This window comes from Anas acuta, chromosome 2 (assembly GCF_963932015.1).
Source record: "Anas acuta chromosome 2, bAnaAcu1.1, whole genome shotgun sequence".
Classification (NCBI taxonomy): Eukaryota; Metazoa; Chordata; class Aves; order Anseriformes; family Anatidae; genus Anas; species Anas acuta.
Window position 1 is genome coordinate 128,173,145 of NC_088980.1, and position 16,665 is coordinate 128,189,809.

Sequence of the window (16,665 nt, forward strand, 5' to 3'; positions counted from 1 at the left end):
CAAGTTTTCTTCAGAAAAGATTGTTCTCCTTTATGTGCTAAGTGATCAGGCTTTGTATTTGAAATGAGTCTGCTTGAAAATATTTTTTTAACCAGTTTGATCTAGGATAAGGGTAAGTTTGTGAACACAAGATTTTTGTATATACTTTCTATTACAAAGATAAAATTAATAAGATCTGGTATAAACCTGTAAGTTTTCTAGAAATAAAAAGTGAGTTTGTAGGGTGAAAGAATAGCTTTTATTGGAAGAGCTCATAGAGCAGGAAGGGAAGAAATGAATGAACATTCCAGTGCACAAGTCTTTTTCAGATCTATTTTTTTCAATGTTAATCTTTTTCCTTCTAATATATATTACTGAGCTAATTTAGAAGTCATCCAAGCTAGAGCCCTAGCTGGGTATGAACATTTCACTTATGGTAGGTTAAAACATGTTTCTTTTCACCAGAATGAAACTGTTATAAAAATACTTCATCTTTGGGATCACTCTTGCTTAGTATTTAAAAAGCATTAGGGGCTCCTATACATGGCACATTATGTAATATTCATAAATAATCATTAAACAATAATAATCAGACTTCTATCCTAATTTGTTCATCTCTACTGGATTAATTTTAATATGCTACAGGGTGAGCTGCATATTGTGTGTCCAAATAACTGTTGAAAGAGCCATTTATAGCTGCATTTTCCTATGCTTGTATGGTGAACACAAAAAAAAAGTAAAGAATTAAAAAAATAAATAAATCAGAACCGTGATTGAAGGTAAGTAACTGCAGATGCAAACTCGAAGTGTACTTTTGTGTGGAATGGGTTGTATTTCTATTTCTTTTTCTGCACATGGAATATCCAGGCTGTATGAAGACATCTGCAGGTATGATAATCCAGGTCAGAATATGTAACTGACACCATGCTGACACCAAAATATCAAGTAATACTGTATTCTCTACCCACCCCAAATAATTAAACACTTCCTTGGAAAAGAATATCAGCACTGTAATTGTAATTCTGTCATACAATTATTGTCCTTGGATGAGGAAACCTAATCATTCTCTAATAAAAGGCAACAAAAAAAAAGAACTTTTGTTGATTTAAAATTAAGAGGAAACTTGATATGATGGAATAAACAAAGGCTATCAAACTAATTACAAACTGGAATATATTTTTGACAGTATGAAAATTAGAAGAAATCATTTCCAAATGTTAGAAATACAATTAATGATTGGAATAGTAACAATCAAATTTTACTTGCTATGCCAAGTTTTATTTCTTATCTTGTAAATCACAAACAAATGTTATAAACAAACCAACTGCTAGAGATGTGATTAATCAGTTTTTATAAACATGTTGATGCCGGGTGACTAATTTCAAGCAATGAACGTAGAAAATATGGAGAATCAGAAAAGAAAAAGTTCCATCTTAATATGAATTAAGAGTTGGATTTTTTTTTCTTTTTTCAAGTTAGGTAAAAGAGCCTTGTAGAAGTCCCTGCACAGGAGCTGCATTGTAGTCAGCTCCAGCAACATTGTCTGTAGCCAATGTCAGGATCTCTCCATCTGCAACCCTTGATGTTGCTGCTTCAGCTGTGCCGTATCCTAGCAGGGGGCCCCAACCTGCCTGTGCATCCCATCAGTAGCACTTCTGCATCACAGTGCAAGGAGCGATACTTCTGCCACCCACAGACATCCTTCTACTCTGACCTCACAAATTAAAAATGTTCCATACAAAATTAATCCATAGTGAAAAAACAGTGAGTTTACCTGAACCAAATAGTTTCAACTCTGGACTCTGGTCAGAGTGAAGTTTCGGAAAGGAAACATTTCAAAAGATTGCCTTTGAATAAACATTATGAGATATTATGATATTATGAAATATTATTGCATGGGCAATGGAAACATCACATGAAACATACCGCTTCAATAAATTCACACTCTCCCTTTCAGAGGCCTCCATGTAAAAAAGACTAAATAAATTGAGGGGGTGGAGGAAAATGGCAGCTATCATGGTCAAGGGACCTGATTTAATCTGCTTTCTGGTGCCTAGGGGTCTGACTGGGCTCTTGTATAACTGATTTTACAAAATGCTGGGCTAAATATAGGACCTGCCAACTTCAAATGAACTTTAAAGTGTAATCAAAAATACAATTCTGAGGTTATGATTTTGTGCCCGGACATACAAAGAGTTTTTATTTCCTTCTTTGAAGACCTTTGGAGACTTTTGCATTCTTCGTCTTCATAAAATTTCTCTTTGTATACAACAGCTTTCTTATATAGTATTTGCCCCTGAAACTGTGTTCTAATCTAACATAGAAACCACAAGACTTTGAGTAATGACCCTATGTTTATTCTTTGCTTTGATTGTCTTCTATACAACAACTTCTCTGGGGAAAAGACAACAGTATTCTGAATACACTAATGTAGGTTAATTTAACTTAATGTCTCACTTTAGCCCATAGTACTTGCTGGAAGAAATATTAATGTGGGAGTTTTTCAATTCTCAGTGTAGTCTTTGTCAGGAGTATGAGATGTCTGAAACAAGGTAATTAAAGAATCCTTAAAAATGTTTCAGTGTTATGATCTTCTTTCATATTTTATAGTTTGAAATATTTCAGCATATCTTTCTGAAAAGGAACTGAGAAGCCAGTCACACTAAATAGCATTTCTTTTATTCTAAACTAGCCCCCGGTCATACTTGATATCATACTCTGTTGAGTTTTGTAGCTCTAGCTCTGAAACAGTGCTCAACACTTCACTACACTAGCATAGCAGAGATTGCTTTATAGACCTGTTTTGCTGAATAAATTTCTGCAAAGGAATATATTTGCAACTCTGAGAAATCTCCTCAGTAGAGTGACGCTTTTTCCTCCCACTCTTAGGACATTTTCCTGATTTAAAAATGCCTCATCAGTAGCTCCGTATGTTGGTATGCCGCCATACTGCTTTTTCTTCCATCTCTGTGCTTCATGATGAGCAACAGTCTTTTTACAAAACTTTCCTCATTAGTAACTGTATTTAGCTGTTACCTGTATGTTTCCCAAGGACTGTGAAAATATGGACTCTTCTTTACTGACATTTTTTTTTTTTTTTTACCAAGAGCAGCATAAATATAATTCTGTATTCACAAAAATGTCTGGAATATAACATATAACACTATCATGATATCATGACCTTATCTTTTGAAACAACTCACACATATGTCTTCCATTTGTACTATACACAGAAATGTTTGTTTATGCCAAACTGTGTTTTCTTTACATAATTAGCTACCGCTGCTTTCATAGAGTATTTCATCCAGCTTTTTCTAATTATCCTCATATGTTCACAAACATATTTGTCCCTAATGCTTTCTTTAGGTGCCTCGTGTCTGAGTTAACACGTATTGGCAACAAAGAAAAAATTGACTGCTTCTGGAGATGTAGAGGAGGTTTTTCAATGATTATTTTGCAGTAATTGCTATGATTTTCCCTTTGTAGGCATATGGAAACACAGTGAATGTAGGAATGAAAATGCTATTTTTTAATCAAATGGGTTATTGGTGGCAGATAATGCCATTCATCCATTTGCGATTGTTGACAATTGTAAGTATGCAGCTACTTATGGCAGCATAGCAACAACAAAAAGAATGATAAAGATAGCATCTTTTGAAAATCTCAGCACTGTAATTTCTGTTAAAAATATTCTCCTGTACAAATAAAAAGTTAGTCTTAAAAGTTTAATTTTAAGAGTTTAAAAAATAAACAAACAAGTTTCTTCCTTTATTGGTCTTATGTATAGTCTCTGTCATTTACTCACAAATCCTGATGAACAGCAATTAAATAGTAACTGTTTTGGACGAAGAGCACACACTGAACCCAGTTTCCCATAAAGGAAAGCCTTTCTTACTTGCACAAACAGATTTCATGTTTGTGTGCACAAATTGTACCATAAAGGGGCCACAGAATCAAGGTGGCAATCATCACAGAATCACAGAATCAATTAGCAATCATGAATGCTAAGGGCCTGGCACTCATAGCATGTGCATTTCAGGGGAAGTTTACTTTGCTTTATAGTTTTACAGTCTGTGGGCTGAATATTTTAGGGATTGGAAGAGCATTCTCTGGGAGCACATCTTCAGGTTTGGTTACACCTGAAAGAAAGAAAGCTGTCTGGACATGGTTTCCTCTTAAAGGAACCCATCTGGACATGGTCCTGGGCAAGCAGCTCTAGGTGTCCTTGCTTGAGCAGGGGTTTTGGACCAGATAACCTCCAGGCTGAGCACTGAAATCCTGCTCCCTGTGTGAATCAAACCAGTAAGTGGGGATGATCAGAAGATTCGTCTCAGCAGCACACTCCTGAACGAAAATAAAACATTAATTTGGGACACACAGAGTTAGTCAAGCATTCAACCATTCAACTGCCCTCTTTATCATACTTGTACTGAATTCAGGATTGTAATTATTTACAAAATGAATATTCCAATGTCTATTCCCTTTTCATTGCCATATGTAAGGTTATTTTTTTTTTTAAATCTTTTTTTTTTTTTTTTTCTTCCTTTTCTCCTAGAACAAAAGGGAAGCATCCTAAGGGACATACAGTATGACTGTGAGATCAGGCCACTCTCTCAGCCAAGTTTCTGGATGAGTGCTTTGAAAAATAACAGTCCTTTTCCTAAAACAATGGATATAATCCTGAGGAAAATTGTGCAATCCATCAATCCTGTGGAGAGTTATGGTTTGAGAAGAAGTTTAGAGAGACGGAACAAACAGAAGAGGAGGACTCTAAATTGGCAATAAATGCTATTAAATCCCTGTAGTTCTTGCAGTTTGACATCTGCTAAGTGTATTATTTGTCATTTAGCCACATATGCACTGTCAGAGTGTGCTCAGGGAGCAATTGCCATGCCATGCAAGTTATGGTAGTTATTCTGCTCTGAAATACTAAAAAAAGAAAAAAAGGCAGCTTTCCTGTTCCCTATACAAGGCTGAACCAGGTGGGGAACTCCAGCCATTGCCAAATCATCACCAACCCCAAAGGATTTGTTATGGCAGGTTATAAAGACCTCCTAAATGAAACATTGTATTTGGAAGCAAAAAGGAGGGGAAAGAAAGGGAGAGCAATACACTTGTAGATGGTTTTCTTCAAATATTTTAGAATAGATGAATATGGTGTTAATTAAGCTTACATTTTCAGGTACAGTTTATATGAACTAGGAAAATCCTAGCCTCTTCATGCATTCAGGCTTAAAGAGATAATATTGTAATTCATAGAGGTCAGGCTTGTTTTTCCTCAATTCAACTAAAGGAATAGAAAATTATTTTCATAGCACCATTCTTGAATTTGAAGAAAAAAAGAAAAAAAAGCAGGTTACACTTATAGTCAAATTTAATGAACTGCCAATAAGCAAAGCATTCAAGCTTTGTTCTACTGGGTATATGCATCAATCTTACCCCGAATCAAGGTCAACAAATTGTGGTGTTCAGAAATGCTGAGTATCACTGCATATGCTTTTTAATGATAATAATAGACCTTCATAATGACATAGTATATTATGCAGGCAGTTATTAACATTAAAATTTAATGTTAATATTAACAAAACAGAATATTTTTAATTCCTTAGTTTTTGTCTATTTTTTTGTTGTTGTTGCTGTTGTTGTTTTATTTTAAACCTGGACGCCTGTCTGTTACATTCGAAGTTATTGCTTATTCTTATCGTCAGAATTTTGTAGAAGTACAAGAAAATGTAGCTGAAAAATGCCCTAAAAAGTTTGGAAATCTTGCTTAAGACAATGAGTTGGGACTTGTTTATGAACTATCTTTTTGAGAACTCACCTTTGCAAAGACCAAGCAACACCCAAGGGAATTGTTGCATTTTGAAGCTTTTCTGTGGTTGGTCCCCTTGACAGAAATGGAAGTTTTTTGAAAATGTCCTAATGGTTTTTGTTTGTTTGTTTGTTTTTCTCCTTATGAATATCAGAGTGTAAAAAAGGAGGTTAGTTTTGTAGAGATATATATTTCAGCCTGTGTATTCTGAATGCTTGGCAGAGAATACATGAATATCAAAGGCTACAGTGATTTGGCAACTAGAAAAGGAAGGAACATATTTTTGCTAAAAGAAAATGTAATAAAATATGTAATCCTCACTGCCTTTGTAATCACCTCCCATGATACACTCTGTTGATTGGGAATTATTAGGCTAAGAAATAAAAAGCATATTCTACTTTTCCTGTGACCTGTCTTCTCTGAAGGGCTACTTGTCTACCAGTTCTGTCATTTGTGTTATATATCTGTTTGCTAGTGTTTAGTGCAATTATAACGTCTCTAGTGAGTCACCTAAACATTAATTGACAAATTTGTCCCTAAGGCTAGGGACTAAGCCTAAGATTTAAAGAGGATGTGAGGCACTGAGATTTTACTTAGAGTCCCTTTCCGGGCTGTGCATCCCTTGATTATCTTCCACTATACAGTTTGACTTTAAGGTACTATTAGATCTTGATCCAGCTCTGCCTTGCCTTAAACATAGACTCAGTGTCTCTTTTGACAGTAAATTATACAATAAATGAACTGAGACACTGTACACTAAATAAAACTGAGCCAACTACTTCCTCATCTCTTCATACTGGCAGAGGATATAAGTTGGATTTTTCATGATATTTTGCATGTAGAAAATTGAGTTTATAAACCTATTATCAGAGATGTTGCAGATTTTTGTCATTCATTGATACTAAGAATATAATACAGGATTCAGATTTATTTGATTATATTCTGCAGTTATCTCTTTAGATGCTAATTTGAGTTCTACTATTCTCTATTTTCATTAACATTCTTAGAAATTTCCTCAAATTCTTGTCTTGATATTTTATCTTATTGTAATGTATGGACATGCATGTTCAGTAAGTTCAGCAGATCTTTTTTTTTTTTTTTTTTTTTTTTTTCCGAAGCAAGTGAAACCTTGTTGTAAATAACACAAAGAGAAAAACAATAGATCTATAAATATATACTGTGCCCTAGTGTATATACACTGCTTTAGTGTCTTTCTTTCTGCAGAGAAATGTGGTGTAGGTCAGAAACTGTTCACTGAGTGTGGTTTCTGTTTTGGGCTCAGGACAAAAAGAAAAAGGAAATCTCAGTGCCGAGACTGAATTTAGATTCTAGTTCTACATCTCTACCATCACAAATAGCTCACACTTGGACTTAAACACTACCCATAGTTACTTACTCTCTTTAATTCCTAGCACTCTCCAAGTAACAGTTTAAGTCCATGGTTATGCTGAAAATCTCTGGTTGGGCATGGACAGGAATAGCACGGGCTAGTGGAAGGAAAAAAGATTTCATCCATTTGGATGTAAACTGTGGTGTTGCTTGCACTTCATTGTATTTACTGTTGTTGTTATAGCTCCAGACTTTACTTCAGCCCTCTTAGTATTTTGTCATACAAAGGAGGAGCCAGATATGATGAGAGATTAACAGATATGATTGCTTTGAATGTAAGATTTGATTAGGAAAGCGGTATAAGAAACAAGTTCACCAAGTTCATAAATAGCAATATTTAAAATCCAATAATTTCTGCTAATTACTTTAGTGAAATTTATAAGGAATCTGTTGTGGTTTAACCCGGCTGGCAGCTAAACACCACACAGCCGTTTGCTCACCCCTCCCTCTCTGGGATGGGGGAGAGAAATGGGAAAGCGAAGCCCGTGAGTTGAGATAAAGACAGTTTATTAAGACAGGAAAATAATAATAAAAATAATAATAATAACAATAATAATAACAACAACAACAATAATAATAATAACAACAATGGTGATAATAGTACTACTAATAATAATGTGTACAAACAAGTGATGCACAATGCAATTGCTCACCACCTGCTGACTGATTCCCAGCTTAACCCCGAGCAGTCCAGCCCTTCTCCCCTGGCTAGCCACCCCTATATATTGTTTAGCATGACATCAGATGTTATGGAATATCCCTTTGGTTAGTTTGGGTCAGCTGTCCTGGGTCTGTCCCCTCCCAGCTCCTGTTGCATCCCCAGCTTGCCCATTGGCAGGACAGAGCAAGAAGCTGAGATGTCCTTGACTTGGTGTAAGCACTACTCTGCAACAATTAAAACATTGGGGTGTTATCAGCATTCTTCTCATCCTAAGCCAAAACACAGCATTCTACCAGCTACTAGGAAGAAAATTAACTCTGTCCTAACTGAAACCAGGACAGAATCCCTCCTCAGGAATGGAAATGCCTTCACTTTCAAACTGAACACCAGAGGGCCATAGCTACAGAGGACAGGTCATTTGTCATAACTGCACTACACTTCTGGTAAGCAACTAGGCAAGCACCACCAGGATAGAGTTTGACTGCTTTTTTCTTTATACAAATGTATTTGCCCACATTTTTCAATGAGACTGTGAATACTCAATTTCTTCTGTGGAAAATAGGTAAAGAATGATTATTTCTTGTGTACTTGATCTTTTTAACATATGGTGTAGTCACTAACATACAAGTCACTAACATACAAGATCTAACAAGATGATTTGGGATCTCCTCTTTTTTTTTTTTTTTTTTGTAATTATTATTAGCAAGGTGTATATACTTCTTTTGTCAATAACCAGAAAATATGTGGCATTTTGCTTCGCTAAATGTCCTAACAGAAATAATATGCATTAAAAAACACATTCAAGGAATATTTATGTTGCACACAGGTTTATTGACGTATTTCTTAACAGAATTGTCTTTGATTTCCATTTCTGATCATAATAAAGATCATGGTGTTCCTTTCCAAATGTCAAAACCCTCAAAGGTGTTAAAATATTTTCAATTGAGACCAAAAAGTGTTTGTTTTTTCTCCCATCCTCGGAAATTGTTGGAATATTGGGGACAGAAATTGGTTGGACAGAAACATTAGAGGAAAATACGTACCATTCACCTGATAGGTAGAACAGAAAACTTTCGTATAAAACAATGTTTGGAAAAATTCTAAGTCTTATCACACAAAGAAGAGTGCTGGTTAAGTTCAATGCAATGAACAGCTATGGACATATACGGCCTTTTCACTTTTGACAATTATTTCATGAGAAACATCTGATTTATGTGAACATATTTAAATCACTGAATGCTTGCTGAATAGTTTGATAATTCCCATCTGCAGGTTGTTCAGAAACTGCCTAGTTGTATTTGCTCCCTTGGGTTGTGTGATTAATTTTATTGTGAATTGCTCACTATAAAAACGATCAAGCCCCATGCCAGGGTGCTGGTGCTGTAGGTATGGCCAAGTACATGTATGCTTTGCCCACAGCAACTTGAATTCTAACACAGAGCATGTCACAAGAAGCTCTGGGAACAATCATAGACTGTGGAGAGCACACAGCATGTGCCATTGAGCATACAGCTGTAGGGCTATGCTTTCGTGCTGTCCAGACTCTGTCTCTTTGCCAGTAGTTGATTTCAGTGACGCAAGTCCTGGATAAGTATATGTAACTTGGACGTACTAAATCGTCTGAGATTGCTTTACAGGCAATAAACTCCAATGTGTGTGTTCACAGATAGGTACAAAAGTATATGAATAAGTCAGTCTCTTCCTCACTCTCCCATTTGTCATTGTAATCACAACTTGGGTCTCATTTTGCCTCCCTGACCATGGCAGTTTTGGCAAGAGGCTGTGCAGCAGTCCTAGGTCTTCAGTTACAAGCAGAGAAGGGCGAGGCTGAAAATATTTTGCTATCAGCAGTTACTGGGGTTTGGACATAACTCAATAACAGAGAATTGTTTGTAATTGAGAATTAAGAGCATTTATACAGACTATCTAAAGTTGCTGAGGATTCACAAACTGTCCTGTGAATAGCTGTTGTCACAATGACTGCAAATAAAAGTCATCCCACAAATAGTAGCCAGGCCCTTGTTCATGAAATATTTCAATCTATGTATTCAGCTGTCCTAAAATTACTTGTGCAATAAGTAAGCTATTAACTTTTGTATGGAGAAATTAACCAGCTGGATGTGTTCCTTTAGTGATGTCGCAATCCGGTTGTTCTGTAATTAAGATTCTGCACGATAGTGATAACTATTAAGGGAAATCAGTTTGCTGAGGACTGGAGGCAAGAATAAAATTGTTCCTTTTGGCTTGTGACCGTGATGTTACACATGACCCTTGTCCTATTGGAAGGCTTACTCTGTTTCTGACAATACCCATGCTGCTTGATCAAAGCTGGGCTTCAAATCCGGTGAAGAACATCTGCTGTGTTGGCTCATAATTTGCTATGCTGGGCACGGTCATGCTCTGATAGGAAAGAAATAGAAGCAATAGAGATTTGAAAAATATTTGTAAAATTGTCCAGATGAGGTAAGTATGTTTACTTAAGTAATTCCTGCAGTGGAAGGTAGTAGTCATCCCTGCACTGTCTTGTTTACTCTGACTCCTAGATACTTGTAATTGCAAACAATTATCAAGGATTCCCATTGACTGACATAAGTCATTTCAATATCAGACCTAAAAATAGTGCACATCTGCAGTTTAGCACAGTGTAAACTAAAATGTTACTGCTTGAGATTTTCTGATAAATAAGAGATAAAACAAAGCCACTTCTGCTCATTAACAGTGTTAAATGAGTTAACAATAGTTACCTTAATAATTAAATTATTATTATTATTATTATTATTATTATTATTATTATTATTATTATTATTATTATGTTCAATAAACCAGAAAGTTCCAGCCTACAGCTTCAGAAACTATGATGTTTTGCTTTCTGCAGATGCATTTTCTTCCCTAAATTTATGAGAAAAACAAAGTAGTGCTTAATGTTTTTGTTTCCATTGCCTGAGAATTAGAATATTTGGAGTCAACCACCACAGGCACAGAATATGTTTTAGGGCCAGTTATCATAGTTATGGAGAATGTTTCAATGTAGCAGGTATCCTGAGCACTAGTGACAGCCAAATGCTACATCAGGCAATAAAATATTTTTGCCTTATGCCTTATTTCTGTGAGATGTCTTAATTACCCACCACATTCCCCAATTACACCCCAAAATGAATCGTTAATATGCCATTTAACCAGCTGCTATGTATTACAATATATTAGCATATATATATAACATGTATATACAATTCAGAACTTAATTTGGGTTTTTGAAGCATGAAATATTATATAAAATATTAATTTTATTTTAATGGATGGCGCTGGGTCTGACAGATCTGTTGAGACACTGTGCTTCATTCGCTGGGATACAAGGAAGGTTAACTGAGACAAGGAGATGAGAGAGCAATGAGGAGAACTGATGAGAAAGTAATGGTAGAACAGTGTTTAGCCAAAATGTGCAAGAGAGAGAGGAATGAGTGATAAAGGCAGAGGAAGATAAAAGGCTCTGCCTGTCAGCAAGAAAACCAAGTTCATACTCTAGCAATAACCTTGATTGGGTTCTAGAAACACTAATTGGCACCTGTCCAGTGATTCTGTAAAACATTTCTGAAAACAATGCTGAATCTCAGTGAATGTGGTTTCAGTTGTTCAAGGTTGGATGCAACCAAATTTTAATACAAGTTTATATGTTATCTGCATTTGAAATCCTTCATGGTTGCAGGTGGCTATGCTTGAAAAATCTTTGTGTCTAGGGCTCAACTTTAAGCCATCTTAAATGGGAGTATGAAAGTCCATGTTAACTCTGAGGTCTGAGCTTACATAGGTTTAAGTAAATTTGCAAAGCGTTCTTCCCCTCCCTCACATTTCTTTTCTGGAGTTGATGGAGGAGATATTGGTCCCTAATAAGTAATCCTAACAAATTACTGGGGAGAGCTGCTAAGACAGAAATGGGATAGTAAATCACCACTGGTTATTTTGTTAAAAGAAAAATTTTGCTTAAAGAAACAAAATCTACATTGCAAGAAATTGATTCAGATGCATCAACTTCTTACTGATATGCTGCATCATAATGTGGGACTAAACTGTTCTCATACAAGTACCGTATTTTGACTCTTGAACCTATTTACAAATAAGCCATAGGTAGAAGAAAGTAGAGCTCAGGGAGTTAGTACAATGTAAAACTCTGAGTGTCTGCATTTGTATTCCATTATTGCAAGAACCAATATTGTCACAGAAGGTGTTAAAATCTTCTGATAGTGATTTTTCTCTAGCAAGACAAATGGTTTATAAGAGCACTTGATTTTTATTGATCCATGAATAAATCAGTCACTGCTTTGCTTTGGCCCTGGCTTGAAGATATGATAGATTACTATGGAACTGAGCAAGAAAATTAGCTATTAAAAATAATGCTTTGAATAATACTTTTAAAAGATTAAACAGTGGTTTTCCATTCAACTTATACAATTTTTATTAAGCAACCACTGTGATAATTTGATGCACATCATACACATCATACACCTGTTATTATGCTATCTTGTGTTAACAGAAGCATTTATTTCACATCTGGACAACCCATCAGTCTAATACATGCTGTCGATTGTGATCCCCCTGGGCACATGATGAATAAACATATCAATGCCTGGCTACTCTGTAAGGAACTGGCAATGTAGGTCTTGTGTTTTGGCAGTGACAGCTTTGCTTTCTTTGTCAAATCTACTGAGGAAGAGTGCAGATTTTGTCTTGTAAATGAAAGTATTTTTGTAACTCATGTTGCAAGCTATCGTTCACCAGGCTAAGCATCCATAGCAGTGTTAGACTTAACTGAAAAAAAAAAAAAAAAAAAAAAAAAAAAAAGATGTCATGAACAGTTCACACGCCTTTCAGTATATACTGGTTCTTTTAGAAAACAATAATCTGGGTTAAAGTCAATAGCTACATATCAAAGACAGAGCAAGCTAGACTTTAAAAGTTCAGGAAAATACTTTTACAGGTGCTCTGTATGGAGTAAATGAAGGATATAAGTGGCTAGTTGCATAGTGGGTGAAAGACCCTCAGGAACAGGAAGGTAGAGGTTGCCTGCAGTGGGAGAGAAAAGTAATACTTTGTCAGAGCTGGGCATATATTTCTTTCCCTTTCTCATGACCTTTTCTAGCTGTTACTTTGTTATTCATCACAGTTCCCAGTTATGATTCAGCCATCTTGCTGAAACACATCAAAGAATATTGCATCACAGACATGAGCCACATATCTTATTCATGTGATGTGTTCTAACCTATCCCACAACCTTTTCCATCAAAAAAAAAGGGTTTTGTTCTTTTTGTTACAGCAATTGTTAATTTCTTTATTTCTCAGGCATGTAAAAAACTCCAAAAATATATCTACCTTTCTCCAACCCATGGTTTGTCTGGTTTGGTTTTATCAGTTTTCTGATTGAGAAGGAGGACACATTTGCTCTAAGGATTCCTTCTTGGCTCATCAGGGCCTGAAAATTGGTCAGCCTTGCATTTGTGATCTTCTTCTCAAACTGTGTGGTGGAAAAAGACACTTGCACCCAATGCAGATGACTTGCTTCTTTTGGCTACTCTGTGTTATTCATGACATTTCTGTTAGTCAAAGGAGGCAAGCGTGATTAGATGTTGCAATTGTCTACAGAGATACTCACAGAATCATAGAATATTCTGAATTGGAAGGGACTCACAAGCATCATTGAGTCCAACTTCTGGCTCCACACAGGACCACCCAAAAACCAAACCATATGTCTGAGTGTGTTGTCCAGACAACTGTCTTGAACTCCAGCAGTCTTTCCAGTGCTCAACCACCCCCTTGGTGGAGAATCTTTTCCCAACACCCAGCCTGACCCTCCCCTGTCCCAGCTCCATACCGTTCCCTCAGGTCCTGTTGCTGTCCCCAGAGAGCAGAGCTCAGCGCCTGCCCCTCCGCTCCCCTCGTGAGGGAGCTGCAGGCCACCATGAGGCCTTTCCTCAGCCTGCTCTGCTCTGGGCTGAACAAACCAAGGGACCTCAGCTGCTCCTCGTAAGTCTTCCCTTCTAGATTCCTCACCATCTTAGCAGCCCTCCTTTTGACACTTTCTATTAGTTTTATGTCCTTCTTATACTGTGGCACCCAAAACTGCACACAGTGTTTGAGGTGAGGCCACACAGCACAGAGCAGAGCAGAAAAAAACCCTTCCAGCTGGCAGTGCCAGGCCTGAGGCACTACAGGGTACAGTTGACCCTCTTGGCCACCAAGGTACACTGCTGGCTCGTGCTCAGCTTGCCATCAACCAGAACCCCCAGATCCCTTTCTGTGGGGCTGCTCTCCAGCCTCTCTTCTCCCTGTCTGTACTTATTGCCAGGGTTGCCCCTGGCTATACAAATATGGAATAATTAAACTCATAGGACTGCCACGAGGACATAGTACTATTGGATCAAGTTTAGAAACTCTGAGTGATTTAGATGTAAATGTGTTTGATTGTCCCTTGATTAAAACCATCAAGACAGGAAATAATGAAAGCATAGTCATAGCACTGACAGGGCTGGACTTTATATCATCCTCAGTCTCTAGTTTCCAGTGGCATTTTTCTTACATTATCAGAAGCAAACAAAAATTCCAAGAAATAAATAAGGAAATAATTATTTTTTCATGCTTTTCTAGTGAACTTTTGTTATGAAAAAAAAAAAAAAGAGTCAGTTTAACCATTTGTGAACTCTGCATTGATCTGTTTTACATCTAATCACAAATACTGAATATCAGCTATGTCAAAAACAGTTCTTTCTCAGGTTAAGAAAGAAATCTCCTGCAGATAATAGTCTGGATGAAAAATAAAGGAATTATAGGTCTGTGTAGGGGAAAACTTCACTATATTACAATGAGAAAATGAAAATGAATTGCCAATATCTAGCTTGAAACAGATAAATTTGACAGTCAAAGAACACAGAAACACTTGAATGAGACAAAGCAAGTGATGAAGGACTCAAAAAAAAATTATTATTACTTTGCCATATCTTTGTGAAACACAGCAATATATTGAATTAGAGGACACTACAATGAAGATCGATAAGAGGAGTATTATAAATTATATGTGGGTGTGGCTGTGCTTGGGCGTTTGTGTGCATGCAAAAGAAGAGAAAAAGACTTAAAAACTGCATTAAAGACATAAAAACTGCATTATTTTCTACCACACAAATAAATAAACCTGTGGGTGACTGTGGGTGCAATAACTGACCAGAAGATGTTATGAATGTATACTATCTTCTGACACGTTTATTCCTTTTCTCTGATATTATTATCTGGTAGAAACCAGATAATATCAATCAGCCAGCATATCAAGTTACATGGTATTATAGCAGCCCCATAGTCCACTAAATACAGAAATGCCAGATATCTTTAGAGTCCCTCCTTAATAAACCCTAATGCTCATCATTAGTTTATAATGTAAATCAAGTCACATTAACACACCAGAGTGAAAGAAGGGAGGAGCAACTGACTTACTGTAATACACATTGCTAGTCTATCACATGACTGAGAGTTATAAACTATGTAACTGTTAATTTGACAAATAACAAAAATGAAAGAAATTTATTGACAGCCAAATTTTTTACGTTTGTTTAATTTTGCAAAGTGATAATAAAAAGAAACTCTTGGATGTCTAGGAAACACTACTCATTGTTAAGCTATTAATTCATTAATAAATTGGGCTCAGATTTTCAAAGTTGTTTTTTACCTTTAAAGTGTTTTCTGCTTATGCCAATTATTTCAATATTGACACAGAGACACTTCGCTCTAGAAAAGATGTTTTGGTCACTGTTACGTAGTAGGTGTCTTAAAGATTCTTATTCTTTTTTGAACAAAAGCAGAGAGTATTTAAAGCATTTTTACTGACTTCAGTAAAAAGCCTCTAATATATTATGTGCTTAATATGCATGAGAGACATGATGCCAAAGGGCAGAAATTACTAAAAAAAAAAAAAAAAAAAAAAAGTAAAAATTAAGGTTTCTATAATGAATCTTTTCTTCCCTGATATTTTTTGGATGTTCCTTTCACAGGGAAATCTGAAGACAATTTGTTTCATTCTGAATTGGAACAAGACCATATTTTGCAATGTTGGACGGTTTGGGAAAAGTGTTTTAACTTATCCTACTCCAGGGAGAGAATTGAGAGCAGACTGTGAGCTATGAGACAGCATGCACACTTTCCTCAGTTTGGCATTGCCAGCCATAGAAGGGCAGTTTTGAGAGTGTCAAGACTGCACAAATGACAGTGGGTATCCCAGGTCTTCTGAAGCTATTACTTTTCCTAGATCTAGAACACAATTTGCAAGAAGTCCCTACTTCTCTACCTAGATTATTTTCCTGTTTTTATTTTACTGTGTTTTGTTGTTGTTGTTGTTGCTTGTTTGCTTGCTTGTCTCACATTAGGTATTCGTTATGACTATGCCTGAGGATTGAAATGCTGGATGGAATCAGTAAATTTACAGACCAGTTCATGATTCAGCTAAAAATCCTCTGTTGAAAAATAAGGCCAAATAACCTTGCTAACCTACTCAGTAATTTCAAATATGTTTCATAAAAAATTCTATTCAAAGAACAGTTACAGCCACACATGGCTTGTGGTCAGAAATTGTTCTCCTATGACTCTGGGTAGCTTGAGAAAATAATTTCTTTTAGCCCTGTGTCAGCTGGGTGGAACAAGAAAAAGTAATCCACTGCTATTTATCCTCTACTCACTGAATACAAGAGAGCAGCTAGCACTCCTCATTTTGATAGCAATGATGGAGAATAAGCAGTGGTAATCTGGACCACATTTGCAGGTTCATCTTTTTATACCGGATAATAGATTGGGC

At 36.2% G+C, this 16,665-nt stretch overlaps 1 long non-coding RNA gene across 2 annotated transcripts in view; it reads left to right on the forward strand.

The window, feature by feature from the left end:
* The window catches only part of LOC137851222 (uncharacterized), a 52,872-nt gene extending 46,679 nt beyond the window's left edge, over nucleotides 1–6,193 (forward strand). For both annotated transcript variants that reach the window (XR_011093082.1, XR_011093081.1), the window contains exon 4: nucleotides 4,535–6,193. This is a non-coding gene — a long non-coding RNA (uncharacterized lncRNA). The remainder of the gene's footprint in view (nucleotides 1–4,534) is intronic.
* The last annotated feature ends 10,472 nt before the right edge of the window (nucleotides 6,194–16,665 follow it).